Genomic DNA, 9,518 nt, shown 5'->3' with positions numbered 1-9,518 from the left:
AAAACATAAACATAAATCCTAGCCCTGTCGGGGCACTAACTTCACAGGTAGTTCCCTCACTACCAGAACCTGGCAGGGCCTAATGCCCTCACCAGCAACAAAAGCACAGCACAACACTTACAGTTAGGTTTTCAAGTGTCTCTGAGCAAACTCCCTGTCTGCTCTCCCAGGTGAGACAATCAGCCCTCAACACACTAGGCTTATTTTGGCCACTCTCAGGTGGAAACCCTAACAAGCCTGTTACCAGGCTAAGAGAACCAAAACCTGGAGTGGCCGTGGGTGGAGCCCTCCCTCTCCTCTCACCCACAACCCCCAGGTCCCAAACCGGCTTTTCAAAAAGCCGAGACTCAAGCCTGCTACACTGCAGACTTTTTCCTGGAGGTTTAAAACACATAAGACAGGAATCTGGGACAAATGTACCTGCCACAGACCACTTTACCAATGATCCTATCACATATCCCCCCCCTTTGTTTCGACCTGTGGGGCGGAACAACTGAAGCCCCCAAACAATGAACGCGTGACAACGCATCTGCATTGGCCAGCTGGCTTCCTGGCCTGTGTTCCACTGAAAATTTAAAAGTTTGTAACGCCAAGAACCATCTCGTAAATTCTCGCATTACTGTCTTTATTTTCGGACATCCACTTCAAAGGGGCATGGTCAGTGATCAATTTGAACTTTCTTCCAACCAAGTAGTACCTGAGAGCCTCTAACGCCCACTTTATGGCCAACGCCTCCTTCTCCACTGTGGCATAGTTTCTCTCATGTACATTCAACTTTCTGCTTAGATAGAAAATAGGGTGTTCCTCACCCTCCTTGTTCTGGGACAGGACCGCTCCTATACCTACTTCTGATGCATCGGTTTGTACTATGAATTCCCTGTCAAAATTAGGAGTCATCAGGACTGGTTGGGAACACAACGCTACTTTCAACTCCTGAAAAGCTTTCTCAGCCTCAGGACTCCATTCTACCATGACTTTTTGTTTGCCTTTGGTCAGGTCAGTCAGTGGGACTGCCATGGTGGCAAAGTTGGGTATAAACCTCCTGTAGTACCCCGTAATTCCTAAGAAGGCTCTCACCTGCTTCTTATTCAGAGGCCGTGGCCAGTTTTGTATGGCATCAACTTTATTGAGCTGAGGCTTTATCAGGCCTCTGCCAATGGTGTATCCCAGATATTTTACTTCCTCCATGCCTAGACAACACTTTTTTGGGTTGGCTGTCAAACCTGCCTTATAGATGGAGTCCAAAACTGCTTGTACCCTGGGTAAGTGAGACTGCCATTCAGGACTATGAATGACCACGTCATCCAGATAAGCAGCCGCATACCGTCTATGGGGCCTTAGAATCCTGTCCATCATTCTTTGGAAGGTAGCAGGTGCCCCATGTAGCCTCAAGGGCTACATCTTGTACTGAAACAAGCCCTCTGGCGCTGAAAAAGCTGTCTTTTGTTTGGCGCTCTCGGTTAACGGTACTTGCCAATACCCTTTGGTTAGGTCAAGAGTGGTTAAATACCTTGCCGTCCCTAGTCTCTCAATCAATTCATCCACTCTTGGCATCGGGTAGGCATCGAATTCTGAAACACTGTTCAACTTTCGGAAGTCATTGCAGAAACGCACACTCCCGTCGGGCTTTGGAATCAACACAATGGGACTTGACCATTCACTATGTGATTCTTCAATAACCCCTAACTCTAGCATATTTTTAATTTCTTTCGACACCGATTCTCTTTGTGCTTCTGGCAACCTATAGGGCTTTAGATTAACTTTAACCCCTGGGTCAGTGATGATGTCATGTTTAATGACCAAGGTTTTCCCAGGTACGTCAGAGAACAGCACCCTATTTCTAATCAGAAACTCCTTGACCTCTTGTTGTTGAATTGCCGACAGGGTTTTTGCCACTGTCACTTCGGGAACTAAGGGCCCTGGATTTACTGGAGGGGCTCAGACGGCCGACAGTGCCGTTCTATCTTTCCAGGGCTTTAACAGATTTATATGGTATATCTGTTCCGGCTTTCTTTTCCCCGGCTGGTAAACTTTGTAATTGACCTGCCCCACTCTTTCTAAGATTTCAAAGGGCCCTTGCCATTTAGCCAAAAGTTTATTTTCCACAGTGGGAACCAATACTAACACTCTGTCCCCAGGAGCAAAGCTGCGTAACCGAGCATTGCGGTTGTATACCCTCTGCTGTGCCTGTTGAGCCTGTTCCAGGTGCTCTCTCACTATCTGCACTACCGCAGCAATTCTCTCCTGCATTTGAGAAACATACTCAGTCACGGTTTTGTAAGGACTAGACTGCCCCTCCCATGTCTCTTTGGCAATGTCTAGTAACCCCCTTGGGTGTCTCCCATACAACAAGTCGAAGGGTGAAAACCCGGTGGGGGACTGGGGAACTTCTCTTATGGCCAACAATAAATACGGCAATAAGTAATCCCAATCCCTACCATCCTTGTCGACCACTTTCCTAAGCATGTGTTTTAACGTCTTGTTAAACCTCTCGACCAGCCCATCGGTTTGGGGGTGATAAACCGAAGTTCTTAACTGTTCAATTTTGAACAGGCGACATAACTCTTTCATGACTTTTGACATAAACGGTGTACCCTGGTCAGTTAGTATCTCCTTGGGTATACCCAGCCTGCTAAAGACATGAACTAGCTCTCTGGCAATGGTCTTGGTTGATGTATTGCGCAACGGGATCGCTTCCGGGTACCTGGTAGCGTAATCCATTATGACCAGAATATACTGGTGTCCCCTGGCAGACTTCATTAAGGGTCCAACCAAATCCATCGCTATTCTTTCAAACGGCACCTCTATAATAGGCAATGGAACTAGTGGACCCTTAAAATGTGGCCTGGGAGCATGATACTGACACTCAGGGCAGGATGCGCAAAAGTCAGACACCTCTTTATGAAGCCCGGGCCAGAAAAACCTCTGCATTATTCGCTCAGTGGTTTTCTCTACCCCTAGATGGCCTGCCGTTATATGACCATGGGCCAGATCCAACACTGTTCTTCTGTAGGCTTTGGGAACTATTAGTTGTTCCACAATATCTTCCCCCTTCTTAGTCACCTGATATAACAAATCCTGACACATTACCATGTGGGGATAGGACAAAGTACTATCAGGGTCTACGGGTTTACCATCAACTACTTTTACATTCTCCCTGGCTTTTACCAAAGTAGGGTCATTCAACTGCTCCATGGCAAAGACCTCTCTTCTGACCTCTAAATCAGGCAGACGATCACTTGGCCCAACAACACTTCCCACCTCAATGGGAGGCACATCAGTTGGCGGGCCACCGTCACGTTGCACATTCTCTAGTTCGCCAACCATAGTAGAAAAAGGGAATAACTCTGACTCAGAAGAAACTCCCTCCTCCACTACATCGACAACCTTCTCAAATGGATCGGGGTTGTTCACCTCTGGAACAAAACGGCTTTCCCACAACTTCCAGAAGTGAGCAAAGTCTCTCCCCAATATTGCATTGTACACCAGACCATGCACCAAACCCCTCAAGGGGTTCACCAGCTCAGCTTTTATAAGTGTCACCAAGCTACCAGAGTCTAACAGTGCCTCTACTCGGTTGCCATCTACAGTGAGTACACACATGTGCTTATCAGTCTCATCCTGCTGGTCAGCCGTACAGGCTGTCTGTGCAAAGAAAGACCCCCTGCGGTAGACATGAGCAGTATCACATTGCATAGGTTCAGTTGTAAGTGAACAATTAGCGGCAATATGGCCGAAGCCACCACATCAGAAACACTGAGTCGTATTAATGTCTAGTCGTTTACGGGGCAAGAACCTTCCTGGCCTGGCAGGCCTGTCTCCAGGTTCTACACCCTCAGTCTTAGGTACATTCCACCGCCCAGCACCCTTCTCCCCTGGAACAGTCTTACCAGTGTCTGTGGGAGTTCGCCGGTGCACCATCGGGGCTCGGTGGGGCATACTCATCAGCTCCTCAGCCGCCACGTACCTCTCCACCAGCTCGACCAACTGGTCCGCGGACTTAGGGTCTGCATGGCTCACCCACTTGCGCAGAGTCACAGGTAATGATCGCAGGTACCGGTCCATCACGACCCTTTCCACGATCTGTGGTCCCGTCAGCGTCTCGGGCTGTAGCCATTTTGAGGACAGATGGACGAGGTCATGCATCTGTGAACGTGGAGGCTTGTCCCTATGGAACTCCCAGCGGTGGACCCGTTGGGCACGAACAAAGGTGGTGACTCCCAAGCGAGTTAGGATCTCCTGTTTTAGTTTTTTATAGTCCTTGGCATCAGCCAGGCATAAGTCGAAATATGCTTTTTGTGGCTCCCCAGACAAAAAAGGTGCCACCAGACTTGCCCACTGCTCCTTGGGCCAACTCTCCCTTTCGGCTGTTCTTTCAAATGCGGCGAGATAGGACTCCACATCATCACCCGAAGTCATCTTTTGAAGGAAGTGACTGGCTCGTACGGAGTGAGTGGGGGTGGGAGGACCAGTAGCAACATCTCTGGGCCGGGCGACCAGGTGCTGTACCACCTCTCTTATGGCCTGGCTGTTTTCCGCTAAGGCCTGGCGGGTTTCCTCAATGGAGACCTGTTGAAGTCTGTTAGTCTCCTGCTGAGCTGCTGTAGCTTCCTGCTGAGCCCTGGTAGATTCCTGCTGAGCTGCTGTAGCTTGGAGCAAGGCCTTAATAATGTCCTCCATTTTGTCCTGGGGTGTAGGTTGGAAGCTGAACCTTGCCTCTCTGAGCATTGGCTGACGCCTCCTCTATGGGACTCCAAGGACACAGTGTTATTTCCACACTCACAAATTGGGTGTCTGTCCCTTTAATTTTTAAATGGAAAGTTTTCCTCTTGCTGCAACTTTAGTGTGTGTGGTTGCCCGCATTCTCCACCATATTGTGACACAGTTAGGTTAGGGGGTCCCTCTCCTGGGTAGAGGTCTCCTTCCTTTCACACACAGCAGCTGGAAAACAGTACGCCAGACTGGATGCAAGTACAAGCTGGTCGGCGCCAGTCTTTATTGTACAATGACAGAAACAACATAAAGAAAACATAAACATAAATCCTAGCCCTGTCGGGGCACTAACTTCACAGGTAGTTCCCTCACTACCAGAACCTGGCAGGGCCTAATGCCCTCACCAGCAACAAAAGCACAGCACAACACTTACAGTTAGGTTTTCAAGTGTCTCTGAGCAAACTCCCTGTCTGCTCTCCCAGGTGAGACAATCAGCCCTCAACACACTAGGCTTATATTGGACACTCTCAGGTGGAAACCCTAACAAGCCTGTTACCAGGCTAAGAGAACCAAAACCTGGAGTGGCCGTGGGTGGAGCCCTCCCTCTCCTCTCACCCACAACCCCTAGGTCCCAAACCGGCTTTTCAAATAGCCGAGACTCAAGCCTGCTACACTGCAGACTTTCTCCTGGAGGTTTAAAACACATAAGACAGGAATCTGGGACAAATGTACCTGCCACAGACCACTTTACCAATGATCCTATCACAATATATATATATATATATATATATATATATATACATACATATATATATATATATTTAATGCACCCCCCATCCTATTTACCATGTGAAAGGAAATTAGAACAAAAAACAAAGAAAAAATGTGAGTACTAAGTAAGTTCAAATCAATTTAGGCAGCAACTAACGCTTTTCACAGTAAAGCTGGGTACACACTGGCAGATATAGTGGCCCGTTGGCCAGTACGTACCAGCCATATGTCTGTGAACGACGTCGTTGACAGACATATCGCGTCGGCTGTGCTGCAGAGCCGATGGACAGATATATCTGCAGACATATCTGTCCATCGGTGAGTGTGTACGGGCAGTCATCGGGACCTGCGGCTGCCCGATATATGTTGGTCGTTCAGTGGTTATGAACGACCATCATCTACAGACATATCTGCTAGGTGTGTACCCACCTTAATACTTTATTCCTGTACTTAAGCCACACTTACATGCCTCTTGCTAACTGTCAACGCATTACAGTTGGCATGGGTAACGGTGAGTAAGAATTAGGCATTCACAGTTGAAAAAAAAATAATTTGTGGGAATGAAAAGGCACAAATTGGGTTCCCTCATGTATATACATTATAGTATTTTCTTGTTAGCTGTACAATTTTGGAAATTTGGGGTTTACAATTATTGTGCATATTATATGTGATAGTGTGTCCTATAACTGTGTTTTAAACCTATGACTTTAGGGATTGACATGTATATGTGGACGTTAAAGATGGAGAATATATAGGCATTTTGTCATTGAATCATTTAATTGCTATATTTTTTGAATACGATATAGATAAATATCAAAGTAATATTATGCGTGCACTTTGTGTCAGTATCAGTGTCATGTTTATATTTAGGTTTTAAAGTGTTGTTTAGCGATCATTACACGATACGGCGGGTTGCTAAGCAACCGTGTACAGCCGATAGTTGTCCACTCAGACTGCAGGTGCGGCGTGTTGACGTCATACGGAAGCGCAGCATGTTCCCAGCGCGCTCCGGAGGGCGGTCAACACCGGCGTCCTCCAGGTGAGTGAGATTATGTGCCAATGTAATTGATCTGTGTATGTATATATGTATGTTTGTTTTTAGTATGTTTGTATCTTGTCCCTGATGACGGGGTGACTCCCGAAACGTCGGCAAATTAAAGGACTTTTATATATAACATAACTGCAGTCTCCAGAGTGCCGCCTATATTGGTATCATGTGGATGGGTCTTCAGCCCTAGGAGGGCACCGGAGCATTTGTCACCATCGTTTGGAGTGCCGGGTACAGCTATATTTATATATATATATATATATATATATATATAATTTTCCTTTTTATATCTGTAAATTAAAAAATGTATATGCTTCATTGAATAACACTCCAATCTGCTGCTCAGTGTAACCCTATACAATGGCTAACAAGTTCAGTTTTGATCATTACTCATTGCTCAGCTAATACAGAACCGTTTTGCATGACTTCTCTTGCTACCTTTGTCTCTATAAGCTGTAGACTCTTTTTTTTTAAAACAGATAAATATCAAAGTAATATTATGCGTGCACTTTGTGTCAGTATCAGTGTCATGTTTAGTTTTTAAAGTGTTGTTTAGCGATCATTACACGATACGGCGGGTTGCTAAGCAACCGTGTACAGCCGATAGTTGTCCACTCAGACTGCAGGTGCGGCGTGTTGATGTCATACGGAAGCGCAGCATGTTCCCAGCGCACTCCGGAGGGCGGTCAACACCGGCGTCCTCCAGGTGAGTGAGATTATGTGCCAATGTAATTGATCTGTGTATGTATATATGTATGTTTGTTTTTAGTATGTTTGTATCTTGTCCCTGATGACAGGGTGACTCCCGAAACGTCGGCAAATTAAAGGACTTTTATATATAACATAACTACAGTCTCCAGAGTGCCGCCTATATTGGTATCATGCGGATGGGTCTTCAGCCCTAGGAGGGCACCGGAGCATTTGTCACCATCGTTTGGAGTGCCGGGTACAGCTGCATTTATCTATGAAGTGGATCTACAAAACCGTAAGGCAATATAGCTCTGCTTATACCAGGGCACCCAGCACTTATATTTATATTGTCGTTACCTATATATATGCATCAGGACTCAATTCTATGGTTTTCCAAGTGATTTCCATTATTTTGTTTTAAACTTTTGCACATGGCACTTTTCTAATACGGCACGCACTTTTTTTATTGCACTTACTGACTTTGGTTCAGTATGATGGCAGCATTTAATACAGACAGTGACAATGCATTGGATTTTGCCCAAATAGATCCTAAAGAAATGATTAGCTATTCTGACATGGAAGCAGAGGGGATTCTGTATACACAAAAATGGGATGATGATTTGATTCCACCATCAATTGACAACTTGTTTGGGCAATGGTTAAAACTTAAACAAAAAGAGTGTGATTTCCTATATCATGGGATAACCCTATCTGAGTATTATAAAAATAAACAACTACCCAGAGGCTTTCGTATAAAAAACATGCCGACTATCGGAAGATATAATGTGGCTTTTTGCCAAAAATGGATTGCCATACTTAATAAGTGTTCTATGGACCTCATACTTTTGGTAATAGAGGAATCCACAAAAGAAATGAACACTATAAAGACGAAATTGCAAGATTTTGAATTAAAGTACACACCAACCTTTTCACATGATACCAATAACAACTGGGCAGAAAAACTCCAAATACAAATGGACCAACATAGAAGGAATTGGTTAACTTCAAAAAAATTAAACAACAAAAAGTTATATTGGACTATGAACAAAGAAGAGTTTATCCCTGGTTGGGTAATAGTACTAATTATAATACCTACCAACCTCCGCAACAGAGATATAGACGGCCACGACAATTTGGGCGTGAAGTTACTTACACCAGTACTTCAGCTAGTGATAATGAATCCTTACCTACAACATCTACTGAAGGTGCCTTCCCTTTAGGCCTAAAAACACGCACAACTACATACAGTCCGACCGTCACTACACGAGGAGGTCGGGGCAAAACAAAAGGCAATTTAAACAAAAAACCACCACGCAAATAAGTGATGTAGTCTTTAATTTATCCTCGTAACCTTTAACTGATGTGGAGCAAAGAATCTTGTCTAAAGGTCTTTCCTTTGTGCCTACCAATTATCCCGATCCATTCCAGTGGAAAATTGATACTTATCAATTTGGTAGATCGCTCAGATTGAAGGAGCATTTTGGCATGTCAACATCATCCATTGGAGAAGAAGGAACTATTCCTCTACAACTCCGTAAAATACAGGATAGATCCAAATTTGATCCCCATACACAGAACACTTCCATCAAAACATATACTAGGCTATTGGAGGATGAAGGGAAACATTGTAAAGTTCCACATGGAGTACATAATAATCTTACCAAACAAGAATCAGCAGCGCTTAAAGAGCTATCAACTTGGAAAGATATAATTATCCGAGCAGCGGACAAGGGAGGGTCTGTAGTTTTCAAGATCTTAAAGCCTATGACAGAGAGTGTCTTCGGCAACTACAAGACCAAGACACTTATACATTACTTAGAGAAGATCCAACTGTCAAATATAAAGAAGAACTTGATGCCATTATCATTCAGGCATCTAATGAAGTCATTACTACTTCAGAATTGTCCAGGGCACTTATTACAACACATCCTATTACACCCCTCTTCTACACGTTGCCAAAAATACACAAGGACATGAATAACCCGCCGGGACGCCCCATAATATCGGCAAGAGGATCGTTGTATCAGCCCATATCTATATATTTAGACTCGCTGCTTAATCCACGTGTGCAACAGATACCCTCTTATTTAAAAGATACAACCTCCTTATTACAGGTTATTGAATCTTTGAATGTACAATGTATCTTATCAGACTGGATAGTCTTATGTAGTGCAGATGTTACTAGCCTCTACACCTGCATACCACATGCTCAAGGTGTGGAGGCAGTACGCAAATTGATTACTGATAATCCGTACTACAATGGCCCTCCGGTAGAATTCTTTCTTCAACTTTTAAC

This window comes from Taudactylus pleione, unplaced genomic scaffold (assembly GCF_031769625.1).
Source record: "Taudactylus pleione unplaced genomic scaffold, aTauple2 ptg000114l, whole genome shotgun sequence".
NCBI classification, from domain to species: Eukaryota; Metazoa; Chordata; class Amphibia; order Anura; family Myobatrachidae; genus Taudactylus; species Taudactylus pleione.
Note: the sequence above shows the minus strand (reverse complement) of the source record.